At 44.0% G+C, this 13,363-nt stretch overlaps 2 protein-coding genes across 2 annotated transcripts in view; both read right to left on the bottom strand.

Moving 5' to 3' along the window:
- Positions 1-13,363, bottom strand: part of TPGS2 (tubulin polyglutamylase complex subunit 2) — a 1,173,328-nt gene that overhangs the window by 534,277 nt on the left and 625,688 nt on the right. The gene's annotated exons all lie outside the window — the stretch shown is intronic.
- Positions 1-13,363, bottom strand: part of CELF4 (CUGBP Elav-like family member 4) — an 814,373-nt gene that overhangs the window by 280,402 nt on the left and 520,608 nt on the right.

The following is a 13,363-nucleotide window of genomic DNA, read 5'->3' as shown; positions in this document are numbered from 1 at the left end:
TGAAAGGGTTTAAGGAGCTGATCAACCAATCAGCCTGGTCATGGAAGTTGGTTATCGACTGGCAATACTGGATCTCAGTGCCGGCCACTCTGGATCAAGATTTGGAATGTTCAGCTTCTTGGCAACAATAAGGGTTAACTGTTAACTGTAACATTGTTGCAGATCCAATGCAGCGTATAGGAAATACAGTGATGTGCGTACTGTAGTTGAATTGATACAATTTAGCTGAGATCTCCAGCTCACAAGTAGATATGTTCTAAGCAACTGTAATATATGTTAAAAAAAAAAGTTAACAACATCAATTTGCAAATTATCTTATTATAAAATAGGAGAATAAGAATAAGAAACCTCTAGCTCTTTTTCAAGCCCTTAGCCTTGTGGGCTAAGGGCTAACTATTGTAACCCTTTGTTTATACAGTATATACAAATATAGTTTCCACCAGCAACCAGGAGAGGCCATGTAGGAGCGATTATAGCCAGAGCACGGCCATGTGACTGGTCAAAGGTCACCTGGACGTTGGTGCTCCCATTTACAGCTTGATTGCCTTGGTCTCCCATTATTATTAAATGAAAACCAAGATACCAGTGTGACCTGACATTGGCCAAAGCCATGAAATCAACCCCGTACTTCCTCTTAGGTCATGGAGAAGGTAAAACAGTTATAGGAACCTTTTCCAACTTATCCCAATAATTGGGTTTGTCAAGAGTTTTAATTATGGGTGAAAAAAATGGGACTGTATTAAAAATATCTGGACACATGGGAGCCCTTTACATTAGTCACTAAAGGGTATATTTACTAAACTGCGGGTTTGAAAAAGTGAAGATGTTGCCTATAGCAACCAATCAGATTCTAGCTGTTATTTTATAGAATGTCCTAAATAAATGATAACTAGAATCTGATTGGTTGCTATAGGCAACATCTCCACTTTTACAAACCCACAGTTTAGTAAATACACTCCCAAAACTTTCCTGAAGGCGGAGTACCCCTTTAAGCTTGAACATTGCGCACATTAGCTTTTTCCGACCTTTGTAAGCTTATAACTCAATATTATGCAGTAAGACGCAGCCTCCGTCGCTGCGCATTGGGCTAAATCACATGACAGTCTTATTATAAGTCTCCCTATAATCTCCAGCTGGCTCATTTTCAATGCGAGCACCTTGGATATAAACTGCCGCCTGTAAATGATGGTTTTATCCTTCCCGCTAATGCTGCACACACATTAAGGTGGGAAATAACCAACGCCAGAGCCGAGAGCAAAATGAGGCATTTATGTTATTCATTAACCGTGTGACACTGCTCGCCTCCCCTGTTTCCCAGCTCTCCCTCTGTATTACACACTGGTCTGCTCCACCATGGGTTAAATAATTAGGGTGGGATTCTCATTTAAAGCTTATGTATCATTACAGAAATAAATGCAATGTCAGCACATTTAGTTGTGATTTTCTGCTTACTGTACATTGCAGCTGAAATCAATCGACTCCTCTATATTGGTTGTTTACCCAGAGCAGGGAGCTCATGAGACATTATCACAGTCCATGTTAAGTAAGCACTTTGGGAGTGTGACTGAGATAATGGTCACTGTAAACACCTATGCAGATGGCCGTATAAAGTGACAGCACAATGCACTTGGTCTCCCTCACTATTATCTGTAATAAGAGAGATCAGGGGACTGTTTACTCCACAGCTTGTGAATCCCCTCATCTGTGTTACCTCTGTCTCCCATTGTTCAGGCTGAACTTACAGGTATTCCTGCTCAGTGGACTCACGGTACATTGGAGTTGAAGGATTAGTAAGGACCAGTGCTGCATTACAGGAGACATCAGGCATTTGATAACCCCCTCTTCTTTGGTGGAGACCACCCTAGGTCTGTGTACCCCCCCCCCCCCCCATCCCCCTCCAAAGAGTCATTTTATTACTTAACCATCATCATCATCATCATCATCAGTTATTTATATAGCGCCAACATATTCCGTAGCGCTTTACAATTGGGGACAAACGTAATAAACTAATAAACAAACTGGGTAAAACAGACAAAGAGGTGAGAAGGCCCTGCTCGCAAGCTTACAATCTATGGGACAATGGGAGATTGACACATGAGGTTAAGTATACATTTTGCATCTTGGCCCAGCCAGACTGCAAAGGTAGGGTGACTCATAAGCTAAATGATCCTGTCACACAATAATGTTGGTCCGGGGGTAGTTGTCTTGTGTGAAATTGTGTAACAGGCTAAAGGTAGTGAGGTTAAGATGGTGGTTGAGGAATATTATACGCTTGTCTGAATAGGTAGGTTTTCAGAGAACGCTTGAAAGTTTGTAGAACAGAGGAGAGTCTTATTGTGCGAGGGTGAGAGTTCCATAGAGTGGGTGCAGCCCGAAAAAAGTCCTGTAACCGGGAATGGGAGGATGTAATGAGGGTGGATGAGAGACGCAGATCTTTTGCAGAACGGAGTTGCCGAGTTGGGAGATATTTTGAGACAAGAGAGGAGATGTATGTTGGTGCAGCCTTGTTGATGGCCTTGTAGGTTAGTAAAAGTATTTTATATTGGATTCGGTAGAAGACAGGCAGCCAGTGTAGAGACATACAGAGTGATTCAACAGAGGAATAGCTATTTGCAAGAAAAATCAGTCTTGCCGAAGCATGCAAAATAGATTTTAGGGGTTTGAGTCTGTTTTTGGGAAGACCAGTAAGGAGGGAATTGCAATAGTCAATGCGGGAGATGATTAGTGCATGAATTAAGGTTTTAGCAGTGTCTTGTGTGAGATATGTGCGGATTCTGGAAATGTTCTTTAGATGTATGTAACATGATTTAGATATAGAGTCAATGTGGGGAACAAAGGATAGGCGTGAATCAAGGATTACACCTAGGCAGCGAGCTTGTGGGGTGGGATTTATGGTCATGTTATCAACAGAGATAGAAATGTCAGGTATGCTCTTGTTGGCGGGTGGGAATATTATTAACTCTGTTTTAGAAAGATTAAGTTTGAGTTGACGAGAGGACATCCAAGATGAAATGGCAGAAAGACAGTCAGTTACACGGGACAACACAGATGTCGAGATATCAGGAGAGGATAGATAGATTTGGGTATCATCCGCATAGAGATGATACTGAAAGCCAAAGGAACTTATTAGATTTCCAAGAGAAGCGGTATAGATAGAGAACAGCAGAGGACCTAGCACCGAGCCTTGTGGTACTCCAACTGATAGGGGAAGCGGAGCAAATGTGGCTCCAGAGAAATTAACAGTGAAAGAGCGATTAGAGAGGTAAGATGAGAACCAGGATAGAACTGTGTCTTGAAGACCTAGGGATTGCAGCGTTTGTATGAGAAGAGAGTGGTCAACTGTGTCAAATGCAGCCGAGAGATCAAGGAGAATTAGGAGAGAGTAATGGCGTTCAGTCTTAGCAGTGATCAGATCATTAACAACCTTGGTCAGCGCAGTCTCTGTGGAGTGTTGAGAACGAAAGCCTGACTGAAGAGGATCCAACAGGTTGTTTGCGGAAAGAAAGCGTGTGAGGCGAGTGTAGGCAAGTCTCTCTAGAAGCTTGGCGGGGCAAGGGAGCTGAGAGATGGGACGGTAATTTGAGAGAGAGTTTGGGTCGGAGTTTTGTTTTTTTAGAATAGGAGTAATCACTGCATGCTTGTATAGTGATGGAAAGATGCCAGTAGAGAGTGAGAGATTACAGATTTGAGTTAGAGGTGAAATGAGCACAGAAGACAGGGATCTACCAATTTGCGAGGGAATAGGATCAAGAGGACAGGAGGTAGAGTAGGAAGATAAGAAGAGCGTAGAAATTTCCTCTTCATTTGTGGGGTCAAATGAAGAGAGGGTGTCAGAGGGTAGTGGGAAGGAAATGAGCTGATGGCTTGTTGAGGAAGAGGATACCATTTCTAGTCTGATCTTATCAATCTTGTCCTTGAAGTAGGTAGCAAGATCCTGAGCACTGATAGTAGATGGAGGGTTCGGGGTGGGAGGATTGAGAAGATGATTAAATGTATTGAAAAGGCGTTTGGGGTTAGAAGCCTGAGCATAGATAAGAGATTGAAAGTATGTTTGTTTTGCAGTGTCCAGAGCATTTCGATAGGAGTGGTAGACAGAAGTATATGTGAAGAAGTCATTAGAGCTTCGAGATTTACGCCAGTGACGTTCTGCTTTACGGGACAGTTTTTGAAGATTTCGTGTTGCTTTGGTGTGCCACGGTTGACATCGAAGTCGACGTGTAGTATGAAGTGTCGCTGGAGACACTTGATCAAGGGCCGTTGCTAAGGTTAGGTGAAAATGAGGTACTGCCATCTCAGGGGATGAGAATGTAGAGATAGGGGAGAGAAGGTGTTGGAGAGAGGTGGAAAACTGTTGAAGATTAATAGAATTCAGATTTCTACGAGTATGAGGAGGCTTGGTTGAGTTAGACAGTAGAGAGGTTAGAGCAGTGGGGGTGAGAGTGTAGCTGATAAGGTGATGATCCGAGAGGGGGAAGGGTGTATTAATAAAGTTAGAAACTGAGCATAGTCTAGAGAAAACAAGATCAAGGCAGTGGCCATCCTTATGAGTAGATGATTCAATCCACTGGGAGAGGTCAAGTGAGGATGTTAGAGAGAGTAGTTTGGAAGCAGCTTTGGAAGGTGGGTTATCAATGGGGATGTTGAAGTCACCCATGATGATGGTGGGGATGTCTGAAGATAAGAAGTGAGGGAGCCATGCAGAGAAATCCTCAATAAATTGTTGGTGTGCTCCAGGGGGACGATAGATCACCGCAACACGTAGGGAGAATGGATTAAAATAAACCAAATTTATAGTCCTCGGGGGTACTAAACCTTCTATAAAGGAAAAGTGGAGATGTTGTCCATAGCATCCAATCAGAATCTAGCTATCGTTTATTTGGAATGTACTAGATAAATGATAGCTAGAATCTGATTGGTTGGTATGGGCAACACCTCCACTGTTCCTTTTAGAAGGTTTGATAAATCTACCCCCCTATTATTGTGAATAGCTTACTGAACTTGCGGCTTTCAGATTTGGGGACATCCTAAAATGGCACTTTGGGTAACCAGCTCTTCCCTAAGCACGGGCTGGCTTTTAGGGTGGGTATCCCATTACTCGCCCACTCGCCTGGTATGTCCGGGAGGCTCCAGAGTTTCGAGATGTCCTCCCACACTCCCGGCAGGGTAGGTCACCCTCCCGAATCTCACTCCACTAACTTTTGAAGTGGGCGGGGCTTTTATGGTGCAATTCAATGCAAATCATGACATCATCGCCTCTCCCCTTTCGCTACAGGATGGTACGAACTGCGCTGCTGAGAAGTGGGATTCGCAATGATGCAAAATGCCCCTGTAGCTGGTCATCAGCTCCGGACTAGTCCAAAAAGTAGGTGAGTATCGTGTAACCGGAGTGATAGCTTCACCCCCCAAAACAGCAAATGAACTGAGCTCAGAATATTCATCACTGACTAAAAATGCTCTTTCCTCCATATTAGCTTTAGTACATAGAACATAGCTGCCAAACTTTCCAGGTTGGCCCCCGGGAGTCTCGGCGGATAGGTGGGCGTGATGGGCGGGGCTCAGTGAATCGTGTTTTTTTTTGGACCTTCCCCAGGGACATAATGACCCAAACGCGTAATTTTACCACGGGGGGCGGCCAAAATGTTGTGATTCCTGGAGAATCGCATCATGGAGGCTCAACATCTGCTCACTTCACTAGGAAGTGAGCAGATGCGGGAGAATTGCCAGCTCTCCCGGGAGTCGGGGAGACCTACCCGGAATTCGGGAGGCTCCCGGACATTCTGGGAGAGTGGGCAAGTATGACATAGAACCTCAATGTATCTAGGGTATATAAAAACAGTGACGTTTTCTGGAATTGGACAAACCCCTTTAAGGTCACCCTGCAGCACATTGTTACCTCATCTCCTCACAGAACAATGTGCAGCTCCAGATCCCCTCTGTACCTTATTACTGTGTATGGTAATGCACTGGCCTCTTCCTTTCTGGTACAGTGATACTGCAAGTCAGCATCATTTCTGCTGTTTAAGTATTGAATATGCAATTAATAGGGAGATATTTGGCCATTGCCTGGTACGGTGAGGAAGCGAAAAACAGCTGAATAATCTAGTTTAGGGGCAAAGTATCAGCGCAGGGTGATGTATAAGAGAAATTGATGTAGGAAAATATCGCTGAATGTACATCCCTTTTCCACGAAATGCGGGAACTTTGTCCCCGGAGAATGTATGAGGGAAGCAGATTGAGGCACCTACATTATCTCGCCCAGTGTTTCATGTACTGACGACGCTTTTCATTTGTTCTACAAACAGATCTCATTTCATTTCCAGATCTCCCATTATGTAACCAGCTTAGTGCAATCAATGGTCTATTCTGCCACTGGTGCCCAGCAATGCGGTGCAGAGTGCCCATTACAGGGGCAGATTTAACCCTTCATGCATCAAAGACACTGGGAAGACTCAGCAAAGCGATGAGAGCCGGCTGTAACCCTTTCTGCTCTGATCGGAGATTGCGTTAATCCTTTCTGTGCCAAACACACCAGGGATATTCTGCGATGAGATCAGAGATTAATTTAACCCTTTCTGTGTCACAGATGCTGGGAACATTCTGCATAGAGGTCAAAGATTGTTTAACCATTTCCATGTCACAGATGCTGGGAATGTTTTGCAAAGAGCAGTGGTTAGTTTAACCCTTCCTGTCACAGAGGCTGGGAATTTTCTGCAGAGAGATCGGTGTTTGATTTAACCCTTTCTGTCACAGACAGTCGGAATATTCTGCGAAGTGATCAGAGGATGTACTGCTTTAACCCTTTTCTGGATCACAAGCTCTGGGAATAGTCTGCAAAGGAGACCAGGGGGGTATATTTACTAAACTGCGGGTTTGGAAAAGTGGAGATGTTGCCTATAGCAACCAATCAGATTCTAGCTGTCATTTTGTAGAATACACTAAATAAATGACAGCTAGAATCTGATTGGTTGCTATAAGCAACATCTCCACTTTTCCAAACCCGCAGCTTAGTACATCTAGCCCCAGAGCTTGATTTAACCCTTTCTGTGTCACAGACGTTGGGGATATTCCGCAAACGGATCATAGATTTTTTTTTTAAAACCCTTTCTGTGTCACCGTTGCTGGGAATATTCCGAGATGAGAGATAACGTGGTGAGAAAAACATTTCTTCTGAACACAGGATGACATTATCTGTACAGCTTGTATTATTATTACTTTTACCCGGCAGAATTCGTGATGTAATGTTAGGTCACATCCACTGTGTTATGTGGAGACTAGAGGTGAGCTGGGGAGGCAGAGTACAATCCCTGACTGCGAGCAGAAAGCACCTGCTGATATTATTCACTGCTCACTGTGGGGACATTTTACCGGTGCACAGGAAAAAGGTCCTGTAGCCCCTAGCAACCAACCTGACTCTATCTTGTTTCTCTGGGGTAGTTTAGGGGAAGAAAAGCAAATATCTGATTGGTTGCTGTGGATAACACTACCCTGTACCTACGCCGCAGTTTTTTTTTATAAACATCTCCCTGTGAATGGACTCAGTTCCCAAGTATAATTTACAAAGGCAGAGCATCAGTAGTGTTCATACTTGTCAACTCTCCCTGAGTGTCAGGGAGACTCCCTGAAATAGGGGTGATCTCCCTCACTCCCTGAAGAGTCTGGCATTCTCCCTGATGCTGAGCCAGTACAAGATGTGGTTGGCTTCGCCATCTGTGGCATGATGACACAGCTCAGAAATTGTGTCCTATGTCCATGTATTGATGCCTATGGAGGTGGCCACTTTCATGGAGACCAAGATTTAATCAAAGACTGACAGGTAAGACAACATGACTTCAGTAATGGAGACAGACATGTAAAAGACACTTCAGTCTCTAGAGATGCATTAGCTGCTTTTCTTTAACGCATAGTTGCCTACTCTCCCGGAATGTCCTAGAGACTCCCGCATTTCTGGGAGACCTCCCAGGAGAGCAGGGCAACCTCCCGGTACTCGGCCCCACAATAGATAAGTGGCGGTTGGCGGGCCTTAATGATGCAAATATCGCGTCATCTTGGCCCCGCCCCCTGCTGTAATTGGTCAAAATAGTGACAATCGTTTAGGGGCATGGCTAAAAATTATGTAATTCGTCAAGCCCCACCCCCACACCCCCACCTCCCCTGGGATCTCCCTGAAGCCAATGAGGAAAAGTTGGCAAGTGTGATATTTTCTCTGTAGATGTAAGAAAATACAGTACCTGAGCTGCAGTCCATGTACCACGGATGTGCTGGTTCGGTTTATATGTTTGTATGTCGCTTTCACACAGAGGGGCGTATTTATCAAGCCTTAAACCATGCGGACATGGCGGCCTGCAGTGACAGAATGTGATGAGCCGAATGTTTAAAACTGTTCCACAAAATATTAATCTCGTTCTGCATTCGGCCATGAAATGTTGCAAGTTTGGTTGGTGGAATTTGGTCTTATAATTCCACAATTTTACCCCAAATACGCCACATAACAGAATGAATGCACCATTGTTGTCCAAGCTCTAGGGGTAGATAATTGTAGTTGTTGCCCATAGCAACCAATCAGATTTCAGCTATCATTTTCTAGACTGTACTTAGATAAACGATGGCAAGAATCTGATTGGTTGCTATGGGTAACAACTACAATTGTTCTTTTTAGATAGTTTGATAAATCTACCCCTAGGCACAGGCTATATATTCTGCCATAAAGGTATTTACAAATACAGGAGGTAAAAAAAAAAGGTTGAAGATCGTGTTACTGTAACTTTGCACCGCGGCAAATCGCCAAAATTCAAATCGCACCAAATTTCACAGCAACTTCATTCTTTAACGATCCAGGCTGATTATCCCCCAACACCACATTTATGTTACTTTCACTTGATTGTCTGAATACTGCTTTGGTCAGAAAGACAAATATTTGATGCACAAAAGTTGAATCCAAGCTTGCATGTAATAAACAGCAAAAATAAGATTATCTAAACATACTGATCCATTTATAACATTTTGAACGTAATGATCAGGTCTCACACTGCAAATGATAGAAATGGGCAGTAAGAAAACCAATCACTGCAAATTATACAGGGCAGAATTTCAGGAACTGTTATGTTAATGGAAGAGACCGAGAAAACAACATTCAGTAAAAGCCGCATGCAGGTATCTACCGTATCTGTAAGAAATACGTGAAGGTTACCGCAAAGTGTTTTCTCAGAATATCTCATGTGGTTATTTCTGAAACCATATACTTACTGCGTCCCAAGGTGTAATTACCGTGAGATGGTTTAAGCTGAAATTCTTTCAGGATAACAATAGCGACTTATTAGAGATAAGGGAAGTTATGGCTAACTATCACACGAGCTGGTAATTGTAACGGCATTCTTCGCCGCGGGCCTGATACAACAAGGCGTGTATAAATGCCGATAGGAAAAATCCCTCTGTGCTGGCCAGAACTGGGCTGTACGCAACTAAATGCAACACTTTCAATGCATCTATGTACGCATCTATGTACGCAAAGGACATTCACTACAGCCTACGATGTCTGGCAGGGAACAGAGAGGATGGGGCGTTCAATATACAGTCATGGCGTGCCAAGCTGGAGCTCAGACAGCCATGTCCAAATCAAACTCTGGGCATCTCAAAGTTACTTGTTCTTCTGCCGTATCTCTTGCTCCAGCTACAGGGCTAGTCTGAGTCCTGATCAGTAGTGATGACAGTCTGGTATACACGCTATAACATGTGTCTGCAATCTGTATTTTATGTTCAGTAAACATTAAGATCATCATAATAAATTTATTTAGTGAAAAATAAAAAGTATAAAAATTGCATTTTTGCTTTTAACTATTTTGTCATTAATGCTTATATTGAAACTGCTCTGGCCAAAGTTACTAATGAACTCCTCTCGGCCAAATTCAGGGGCGATTCTTCCCTGCTCATTGTCTTAGATCTCTCTGCGGCCTTTGACGCCGTGGGGCACCCCCTCCTTCCTCAGACCCTTTGTTCTCTCAAACTCTCTGGCACTGTCCTCACATGGTTCACCTCTTACCTTGTCAACCGCTCCTTCTCTGTCTCCACTCCTGACTCTACCTCTCCCTCCTCCGCCCTCCCTACTGGGAGAGCTCCGTTCTCGGCCCTCTTTTCTTCTCACTATTCATTACCTCCCTGGGCGATCTCATCTCTTCCTTCAGTATCACCTCTACGCCGATGATATTCAACTCTACATCTCTTCTCTTGATTACCCCCCTACTCTCTCGTGTCTCAGGCTGCCTTTCTGCCACCTCCTCCTGGATGTCTTCACGCTTTCTCAAAAACAACATTGCTAAAACTGAACTCATCGTTTTCCCTCCTTCTAAATTCTCACCACACTGTGATCTATCCATCACCATTAACAACACCACCATGTCTGCTGTTCCCCAACTCCGCCGCCTGGGTGTCACCCTTGACTTCTCCCTCTCTTTTGCCCCCCACATTCACACTCTTGCCCAATCCTGTCGCTTCCAACTTTGGAATATTGCCTGCATCCGGCCCTTCCTCTCTCAGGATGCCGCCCAAACTATCATCCACGTTCTCATGATTTCCCGACTTGATTGCTGCGACCTTCTCCTCACCGGCCTCACACTCTCCCATTTCACCCTCTTTCGCTTTATTCTTAATGCGTCGGCGAGACTCTCTACGCTCTTCCTCTGCCTCACCTGTCTACCTTACCTTACACTGCACACAATTTCATTCATATATACATAGAATATATGTATTCTATTAGAGGTTATGGGACTTTTGTTTTGAGATATTCCGGTAGAATAAATTATGTTTATAATGTTATATTGTGTCACAACAATGTTCTGAGGTCCTGCAGGGGAGGTGAAGTGGCTAGTGCGGAGGAGGGAGTGGTACAGCAAATAGCAGCATTTGGCCCAACCCCTGAGGATTCCGACTGTCATTACGAAGTGGGGACAGGGCCAAAATACCTTGATTTGCGTTGAATGATGTCATTGAGGCCTCCGCCTACGTTGCTCGAGGGCTGGAGTCCGGGCGAGGTACCCAGAATCCGCGGAGCCTTCCGGGAAAGTGGGGAGGTATGGGGTCACATGAAACTATTCTGTGGTTGTAACCTTAAAATATTTATATGAGTGCAGAGAGCACAGCACTGACTGTGCCATATCCCAGGAAAATGTATATAATTCTCCCTGATGGTATAAACACGTGGCTGAAAAGCAGAAAAGGAACCTACAATATAATGTATTCAGTCAGAGTCGCAGAGGTCTTGTACAAGCCAAACTTATAGTCATTTGGATGTAGATAACCCTTATAAGGCTTGTTCCAAGAGCTGACACCTCGCATCTTCTGATAACAGACCGATAAATAGTACATAGAGGATCACAGTATACACGGTGCAATGTTACTACAGTATAATCAGAATGACTTTACTACTGCAACCAGATATAACCTGGAGATAACATTAGGAACTCATAATAAACATCGAGCCCAAGCTATTCATCATTTTCACACATTCAAATAACCAATGACCCCTTTTTTTTTGCCAAAGACCTTCCCACAATTGTTAAAGCTCCTTACATGATGTATAGAATTGTTCCCTCTGTCAATGAAGGCAGGTTTAACGCTGTTAATAAATCATTATTCAATGTACACAAAAATAACGGCACCAAAACTGTAAGAGACAAGATCCTTAGCTGCTGTGCTGTGTTTAGTGAATAGCAGTTCTAACTCATGCTTGTTTCTTAAAAGTTGTTAGCATTAATTTATTGACTTTTAAATACATTCCTGCCCTTTTACTAAACACATTGCTTTCTTTCCCCACAGCATCTAGTTTCCCCTCTATGCAGTGGTCAAAGTGGGCTGCTATATGTACATATCTCCCAACATTTAGAATCACGAAATCGGGACAAAATGCCTCCGTTCTGACCAAACCCCGCCCAAAAATGGTAAATTTTAGGCAAAACTCCTCCCAGTTTTTGTTAAGCCCCACCCCTTTTGTGACCAACGAATCAGGACAGTTGGCAGGTATGTAAATGTATGTTATGGCGGCACTGCTCAGTCACCACTTGGTGATCAACTGTCACAATCAAACCTGTCTCCAATGTAGAAACACAGCGGCTGAGCTATTTACATAGACATCAGCTTGTATTGGTCTACAGAAAAATGGCTGCCGTTTGTATAACTTAGTTAGTCGGGACAGATGAGAGGTAAGTTCCCAGTCTGTGTGTGTGTGTCTGTTTGTGTGTGTGTTCGTCCCATGTGGGTATCTGTCTGTGTGTCCAACGGGTGTGTACACTGAGAACATTGAGAATCGGGACACAATAAACCCTGCCCCCCCCCCCAATTTGCCTAAACCCCACCTATATCCCCCTAAATGCCCACTTTTAGGTGAAAGTCGCCCATTTCTGCAATGGCCCCGCCTCTTTGTAGGTCTGTAATTCTGGACTGTCCCGCCAAAATCAGGACAGTTGGGAGGTATCTGTGTGTCCAATGTGTGTAATGTGGGAGGTTTTGTATGTTCAATGCTGCTGTGCAATTCAGGTGTTCAGAGGGGAGCCTAGAACTTCAAAAGTGTGACCACAACCCATTCACCCCCCTTCACCCCCACCCCAACGTGCCGTGGCCATACCCCTGTCCCGATGCTGTAATCCCAAATGTTGGCAGGTATTTGTGTGTCTGTCCATGTGTCCAATGAGTCCCATGTGGGTGTGTCGTGGGGACAGGGAAGGGCTGGCAAATTTTAACCTAGGGGCAAGACTCAACTCAGCAGCCTATAAGGAACATTTTTAAAGGGAAAAAAAATGCAGGTGGTCCAGTGACCCACCTCATGGTAGCCCAATATGGCACCGGCCCGTGGAGCAGATGCCTCCTGCCCCCAGCCCAGCCTGCCCCTGGGTGGGGGACACAAAGCCCTAATTTTAAATGCTTTTTACCACTATTTAGTAAAATACAAAGATATAATAAGTGCTACAACTTAATGTCTCTCTGCGTTTTGGCCCCTGGCCACTCAGTTATATCTTCCATAATGCCACTCCTAAACTCCCACTTTGACCATGGCCTCTATGTATTTACATTATAAGACAGTTGTTTAATTTGGTTTTCCTGGGATACAGCACAAAGTGACTCTGTGAATAATATAGTACTGAGAGGACAGCAGAGTTGTGTTATATCCCAAAGTAACCACACAGAAGGAGAACAGATAGATAATGCAATGTATTCACTAAATCAATAAGTTAAAGTTGTTGGAAGGTGGAGCAAACAACCCTTTACTATAACAATATGGTGTTTTCCAAGTCAACTCTAGCAATGCGCAAAAAGCGTTACGTGAAAACCTGTGAGAATTGGCTGTGGGAAATTTGCAGCGGAGGAAAAGTTTGGA

The sequence above is a fragment of the Mixophyes fleayi genome, chromosome 1 (assembly GCF_038048845.1).
Source record: "Mixophyes fleayi isolate aMixFle1 chromosome 1, aMixFle1.hap1, whole genome shotgun sequence".
NCBI lineage: Eukaryota > Metazoa > Chordata > Amphibia > Anura > Limnodynastidae > Mixophyes > Mixophyes fleayi.
Note: the sequence above shows the minus strand (reverse complement) of the source record. Positions and strands in the feature narration are given on the sequence as shown.